Source organism: Amblyraja radiata, chromosome 7 (genome assembly GCF_010909765.2).
Source record: "Amblyraja radiata isolate CabotCenter1 chromosome 7, sAmbRad1.1.pri, whole genome shotgun sequence".
Taxonomy (NCBI): domain Eukaryota; kingdom Metazoa; phylum Chordata; class Chondrichthyes; order Rajiformes; family Rajidae; genus Amblyraja; species Amblyraja radiata.
The window spans coordinates 57412347-57420323 of record NC_045962.1 but is presented as its reverse complement, the minus strand read 5'-3'; the positions used below and the strand labels follow the sequence as shown (position 1 = coordinate 57420323).

Genomic DNA, 7977 nt, shown 5'->3' with positions numbered 1-7977 from the left:
TAATCTCCCTCTCCTGAAGGTTTGACCCGAAACGTCATTCATCCCTTCTCTCCAGAGATGCTGCCTGTTACTCCAGCATTTTGTGTCTATTTTCATTCATTATATATTTATATATTGCAATGGCAGGAGATAAAATGAAAATAGTCCAAAGATTTAAACGACAGAAGAATATTTCACCCATTCAAGACCCATGGAATTTATAATCCTTGCCTGGTAATCCAGAAGATATTTGAAAAGTCGATAATGCCACTGGCAAATTTATGTTAAGAAACTTTTTAAAGCCTGTTCCACTGAATTACTTCAGCATTTTGAATCCACCTTTGTTGTAAACCAGGCATCTGCAGTTCCTTCCGATTCACATCTTTACGTGCGGCGCTCACGCAGCGTGTACGTGCGGCGCTCACGCAGCGTGTACGTGCGGGATTGCGTGCGTGCGTGCGTGCGTCCGTCCCGCAGCAATGGGGTTCGGAGACCAGTAGCGGCGGCGGTTGGAGCAGGGAGCGCGGCCTTGTGCGATCTTGTGCTCCGTCTGCAGCCCGCGCCGCTGCAGGGGCGGCGGGAGTCTCGGCTCGCTGCGCCGCTCACTTCAGGTAAGAGTCGCTCGCAGAAGCCAGGCTTGGGTATGGCTGCGTGCGGCCTCGGCAGCGGCTGGGATCGGGCGGGGAGGCTCTTGCCGGGCCAGGCCAGGGGCTCTGGCTGAGCTATTCCTGTTATCACGAAGGATATCTTCTTTCTGCTTTATTTCTGAGTTTTACCGCTAAATAAGCTGCTGCTAACGCCCAGTGCCCAGTTCAGTTGAATGCCATCCGAGGTAGCTTGGAGTTTCTACGGCCATTGTTGGTTATGCACGGGTGGCTGAGGCTGACCTGTCCCACAACTGCGACAACACACGATGGGCAGAAAATAGACACAAAAAGCTGGAGTAACTCAGCGGGACAGGTAGCATCTCTGGCGAGAAGGAATGGGTGACGTTTCCGGTCGAGACCCTTCTTCAGACCCGAAACGTCACCCATTCCTTCTCTCCAGAGATGCTGCCCGTCCCGTTGAGTTACTCCAGCCTGTTGTGTCTATCTTAGGTGTAGGACTTACAAAATTCTTAAGGGGTTGGACAGGCTAGATGCAGGAAGATTGCTCCCGATGTTGGGGAAGTCCAGGACAAGGGGTCACAGCTTAAGGATAAGGGGGAAATCCTTTAAAACCGAGATGAGAAGAACTTTTTTCACACAGAGAGTGGTGAATCTCTGGAACTCCCTGCCACAGAGGGTAGTCGAGGCCAGTTCATTGGCTATATTTAAGAGGGAGTTAGATGTGGCCCTTGTGGCTAAGGGGATCAGAGGGTATGGAGAGAAGGCAGGTACGGGATACTGAGTTGGATGATCAGCCATGATCATATTGAATGGCGGTGCAGGCTCGAAGGGCCGAATGGCCTACTCCTGCACCTAATTTCTATGTTTCTATGTAAACCAGCATCTGCAGTTCCTTCTTACACATTCCACGATGGGCAGTCCCGACAGGATGTCCTAGACACCTGCTCACACCATGCACCTACTGGCACAGCAAAAATTGCAGCTGATATTCATATTTCAAAAAAAAATGTTATTCATAAATTATGAAAGTAAAGTCACCTGAGCAGAGATGTCTTGACTCTCACGGTACACATGTTGTTTGTGTGGCAGCTGGTGCATTGTTGAGAGGTTAAGTAATGGGGGTTGTGCAGACTGTTGTGAAGTAGACATCTGACTGATGGCAACCTAAACAAAACTCATAAACAATTTAACCTAAAACTCTGCACAGCAGTGAAGATGTACTGTAATATCAGACATCTTGCCAACATGAAAATATCAAAGTGAATGAACTTTAAGGAATTGTTACTGACTGAAGAACAGGATAGAATTTTCCTAGGATCCTGGTTTATGTTTCATTTAAACAATGAGAAAGTAATGCAAAGTGACAGCTCATTTTTGTTTGCTATATAACTACAAAAGCAACATGATAAATGCTTTTGGTAATCAGGGCTCGAAATTAGCGATTTCATACCGCTGGGGTGCAAACTGCCCAAGCAAAATATGAGGTGCTGCTCCTCCAATTTACGGTGGGCTTCACTCTAGCCATGGAGGAGACCCAGGACAGAAAGGTCGGATTCGGAATGGAAGGGGGAGTTGAAGTGCTGAGCCACCGGGAGATCAGGTTGGTTATTGTGAACTGAGTGTAGGTGTTGTGCGAAGCGATCGCCAAGCCTGCACTTGGTCTCACCGAGGTTGATCATACGCTGAATAATCCAACCAGAATTTTGTTTGGAAGTGGAAAGAAATAATATAAATTGCATTCATTGCAACGTGTAAAAAGAGATGAGATGCTGTATTGTAATTTTGCTGCATGTCTTTGTGGTATATAGCATGTCTTGATTGATGAATATGTTTAGTTTGTGACTTTATTTGAAGCAGAAATAATATGTGAATGCTTCATTGACCATAATTCTGACTGATAACTACGCACTTCGTCCGAGCACATTATCGCACGCGTCATGCAAGCCGTCTTAAATGACCACCTAAACTGTAATTTGGCAACCTAAAAAGCTGACTAGGTTGCCCGTCTGGATACAGGTAAAGAAAATTAAGCGAGAGCCCTGGTAATATTAAAAGCGTGATTTTTAAATACAACTTACTCCATAAGTTGGCAGAATTGTATTATGATTAACCACAAAATCATTACAGATGTAATATTTTAGACACTATTTATAGCATTCATTAATGTTCCACTTTGACACACTATTTGGAATGGTGACACAATATCAGGAAACATAGAAAATATAGAAACATAGAAAATAGGTGCAGGAGTAGGCCATTCGGCCCTTCGAGCCTGCACCGCCATTCGATATGATCATGGCTGATCATCCAACTCCCATCCCTGCCTTCTCTCCATACCCCCTGATCCCTTTAGCCACAAGGGCCATATCTAACTCCCTCTTAAATATAGCCAATGAACTGGCTTCAACTACCTTCTGTGGCAGAGAATTCCACAGATTCACCACTCTCTGTGTAAAAAATGATTTTCTCATCTCGGTCCTTAAACTGTGACCCCTAGTTCTGGACTTCCCCAACATCGGGAATAATCTTCCTGCATCTAGCCTGTCCAACCCCTTAAGAATTTTGTAAGTTTCTATAAGATCCCCCCTCAATTTTCTAAATTCTAGCGAGTACAAGCCGAATAGAAGAAAAGGTCTCATTATGCATGAAATTAGTACATAGCGGGAAACATTTGTTTGATCTATGCGTAACTCCGAAGTTGTGATATCAGATTTTAATTGCTTTCTCACTTTTTCTCAACCATGTTTACCTATACTTCCTTGTCCCTTTCTAATGAAAAGACACCAGTGCTGGAGTAACTCTGGGTCAGATAGCATATATGTTGAGCATGGATAGGTGACATTTTTGGTCAGGACCATTCTTCATAGTTGCTCCAGCACTTTGTTTTTTTATGTTAATCAGCATCAGCAGTTCCTTGTATCCTCCCCATTTCTAATGAAGTTTGTAAAACAATCTTTCCTTTTATTTGGGCACTTTAGGTAGCTCTGAATTTAACACTGAGTTCAGCAAATTCAGAGTTCTGAACACAATGTTAAATTCAATTTTGGGAATTCACTTGCATTGTCTATATCAAAACTCATCTCTTGATTTTGTTTTAGTTCAGATTTTCTCTCCATTAGCACAAGCTGACCAGCTGGGCATGTTCTACAGCTCTGCAGCTCTAAATTCCTTTCTGTTTCTGCATTCTTACTTCACTTGTTTTAGTGTCTTTTTCTCTCTAATTGCCCCATTAATCCATTAACCAGACGAATTCCACATTTTTTCCCATTTCAAATTCTAGCCGCATCTAGGATTCTCTTTTCACGCATGGTGCCTGACTTGCAGAATATTTCCAGCGTCTTCTGTTTTACATTTCAGTGACCTGTGATATTTGTTATCAAAGGTCTTACGTTCTGATGGTCATGATTTTCTAATGTGAATTATTTTAATTATGATTTGTGTTCTGTGTAAGCTAGAGAATAAATGTTTGTTGTTTACAGTGGCTTAAAATGGCAATAGTTTCATGCTGAATTGGCTGTTAAGGATAGATAAAATGCGACGTGGCAATTGGTAAAATTAAAGATGATGGAATAATAGATACGTTTTTTTAAATTTCACTGTTGAATTATTGATTGAGGATGTCACGGCAGTGGTTAGAGATGACAATACTATTGTCCAGTGAGGCAATATGGATGTAGCTGAGGAATAAGAAATAAGATGATCACCTTGGTAGGAGTGTACCACAGGCCCCCAATAGTTAACGGGAATTAGACGAGTAAATATGCCAAGAGATTGTAGGTAGCAATAAGGTTGTCATAGTAGGGAATTTTAACTTTCCCAATATTTACTGTCATAGTGCAAAAAGTTTAGACGAGACAGAATTTCTCTAATGTGTTCAGAAAAATTTCCTCAGGCAATATGTAGAGGGCCCTACACAAAAGAGGACAACATTTGATCTAGTCTTAGGAAATTGGGAAAGGTAAGTTGATGAAGAGTTTAGTTTATTATTGTCACGTGTACTGAGGTACAGTGTAAAGCAATTTTGTGTGCTTTCCACTCAGTGAGAAGACTATACATGATTTTTATTTTGGATGAGCTTTTTAGGACCAACGAACACTGTTCTATTAGGTTTAAGATAGTTATGGATAAAGAAAGTATAAATTCTAGAACTTAAAACTCTAAACTGGGGCAATGGCAACGTTGATGGTATTAGAAAGGACCTCACTCGAGTTGATTGGAGCAGGTTGTTTGAAGGAGAAAGAACATCCAGAAAGTGGGATCTTTCTGTTGGAGTGAAGGGCAAGGCAGGTGGGCATAAGGGAGCTTGGATGATGAAAGAAATTGAGGCTCTGGTCAAGAATAGAGATGAGACATGGGGCAGGTACAGTCAGCTGGGACCAAGTGTAGCCCTGGAGGAGTTTCAGGAACTGAGGAGCATGCTAAAAAGGAAATCAGGTGAGCAAAAGGGGGGGGGAGGGGGGGGGGGGGGGGGCAGGAAGCAGCTCTGGCAGATAATATTAAGGATAATCCCAAGAGATTTTATATACATTAAGGGAAAAAAAGTAACAAGGGAGAGAATAAGGACACTCATGAATCAAAGTGGTTAACTGTGTGGAGCCTCAGGAGATGGGTAAGATCCTCAAAGAGTGTTTCCCCTTTATTTTTACTGCGGAGAAAGGCATAATAACCAGTGAATTTTGGGCAGTCAATGGAAGTCAATCTTTAGGGCAGTCAGTATTGTGGTCAAGGAGGTGCTGAAGGTCTTGACAGGGATGAAGGTAGACAAATCACACGGGCCTGATCAGATATAACAGAGAACACAACAGGCTAGGACTTTTATTCTTTGGTGCACAGGAGAATGAGGGGTGATATTGTAGAGGTGTATAAAATGATGAGAGGAATAGCCTCGCTGCCACACCGGGACCACCGAACCTCGCTGCCTCACCGGGGCTGCCGAACCTTACTGCCTCACTGTTACCTCCAACTATCATCGCCTAACCGGGACAGCCGACCCTCGCTGCCTTACCGGCCATCCGCTGACCAGGACTTCCGACGCTGACCCGGACTCCACTCCCCGCGGGCCCCCACCATTGACTCTACCGACCCTTGCCACTCCACCACCCACCAGCAGGCTGCAGCCGTCACCTTACCCAAGTCCTATGCTCAGCACTGGGCCAGAAGTCTCCACGCTGCAGACTCTCACACCACGGGGTCTGACTGTGCTGGGTCCTAGTGCTCCCCCCTTCAACACAGGGAACCTCAGTGGTTGTTCCACTGGGCCTTCCCCTTCCCCCTTGTACCATGTGACCCCAGCTCCTCCCCACCCACACTATAGTCCTCGTACCCATTTCCTCCCTGACCACCCACCACCCCCCCCACTAGATATCGACTCGGCCTCCGTCCACTCACCTGCCTTCCTCCGGCCCCAACCCCCATCCTTGCCGTGTGTTCACCATCCCTCCCCCCCCCCCCCCCCTGACCTCCCCCTCTCTGATACCGAACAATTTGTCCTCAGCAGAGGCCTCACCTTTGTTCCCCTCCGTCCCCACCTCAATGAGTTCCGCGTCCGCCACGATGTGGAGTTCTTCTTCCGTCGCTTCCGCATCCAAGCGTTTTTCCATGGGAAGGAGTCCTCGCCCCCTAGTGAGGACCCCTTCTCCCGTCTCCAACGGACCCCTTCCTCTTAGACTCTTGCCATGTGAGGCGGCGAGGCTATTCCTCTCATCATTTTATACACCTCTACAATATCACCCCTCATCCTCCTGTGCTCCAAAGAATAAAGTACTAGCCTGTTGTGTACTCGGTTATATCTGATCAGGCCCACGTGATTTGTCTACCTTCATCCCCGTCAAGACCATTCTTGCCATAGAGGGAGTACAGAGAAGGTTCACCAGACTGATTCCTGGGATGTCAGGACTTTCATATGAAGTAAGACTGGATAGACTTGGCTTGTACTCGCTAGAATTTAGAAGATTGAGGGGGGATCTTATAGAAACTTACAAAATTCTTAAGGGGTTGGACAGGGTAGATGCAGGAAGATTGTTCCCGATGTTGGGGAAGTCCAGAACAAGAGGTCACAGTTTAAGGATAAAGGGGAAATCTTTTAGGACCGAGATGACAAAAACATTTTTCACACAGAGAGTGGTGAATCTCTGGAATTATCTGCCACAGAAGGTAGTTGAGGCCAGTTCATTGGCTATATTTAAGAGGGAGTTCGATGTAGCCGTTGTGGCTAAAGGGATCAGGGGGTATGGAGAGAAGGCAGGTACAGGATACTGAGTTGGATGATCAGCCATGATTATATTGAATGGCGGTGCAGGCTCGAAGGGCCGAATGGCCTACTCCTGCACCTATTTTCTATGTTTCTATATCTATGTTTCTATGACTCCCCCTCATGGCCATCTACCTGCTTTGGACCTTTTTATTTTAAACTGCCGGCGGGACATCAACCGCCTCAACTTTTCCATTCCCCTTTCTCACTCTAACCTCTCCCCCCCTGAACGCACAGCCCTCCACTCACTCTGCAACATCTCAGACTGGGTGATCAAACCTGCCGACAAGGGAGGTGCCGTGGTAGTCTGGTGCGCTGATCTCTACCGGTCTGAGGCCAGGCGCCAACTCTCAGACACCTCCTCCTTCTCCTTGGACCATGACCCCACAGACGAGCATCAGGCCATTATCTCTAACACTATCAGTGGCTTCATCACTTCCGGCTCCCTACCCTCCCAAGCCTCCAACCTCATCATTCCCCAGCCCCGCATCACCTCCTCCCCAAAATCCACAAACCTGACTGTCCTGGCAGACCCATTGTTTCTGCGTGTTCTTGTCCCACCAAACTTATTTCCACATACCTTGACCCCATCCTATCCCTCCCTCGTCAAATCCCTCCCTACCTGGGCCCCAGCTATGCCTGTCTCTTTGTAGGGTATGTCGAACAATCCTTGTTTGAGGCATACCGTGGCGCTATCCCCGAACTCTACGTCTGCTACATTGATGACTGCATTGGTGCTTCCTCCAGCACCCATGCAGCTCACTGACTTCATCCATTTCGCCACTAACTTCCATCCGGCACTAACAATCACCTCTACCATTTCCGATATCTCCCTACCATTTCTTGACCTCACTATCTCCATCGCAGGTAACCGACTACTGATCGATATCTACTACAAACCCACTGACTCCCATGGCTATCTGGACTGCACTTCTTCCCATCCTGCTTCCTGTAAGGACTCTATCCCCTACTCCCAATTCCTCCGTCTGTGCCGCATCTGCACCCAGGATGAGGTGTTCCAAACCAGGGCATCGGAGATGTCCTCATTCTCTAGGGAACGGGGGTTCCCCTCTTTGATTATAGATGAGGCTCTCACCAGGGTCTCTTCTATATCCCGTAGCTCTGCTCTCACTCCCCATC

At 46.2% G+C, this 7977-nt stretch overlaps 1 protein-coding gene across 2 annotated transcripts in view; it reads left to right on the top strand.

Annotated features, from left to right (window-relative positions):
* Positions 1 to 421: 421 nt before the first annotated feature.
* insig2 (insulin induced gene 2) overlaps positions 422 to 7977 on the top strand; it is a 33704-nt gene continuing 26148 nt past the window's right edge. Inside the window, exon 1 of one of the 2 annotated variants that reach the window (XM_033024621.1) lies at positions 422 to 590. The gene's annotated coding sequence lies outside the window, so the exon portion shown is untranslated. The remainder of the gene's footprint in view (positions 591 to 7977) is intronic. The other variant, XM_033024622.1, reaches the window with a different exon arrangement.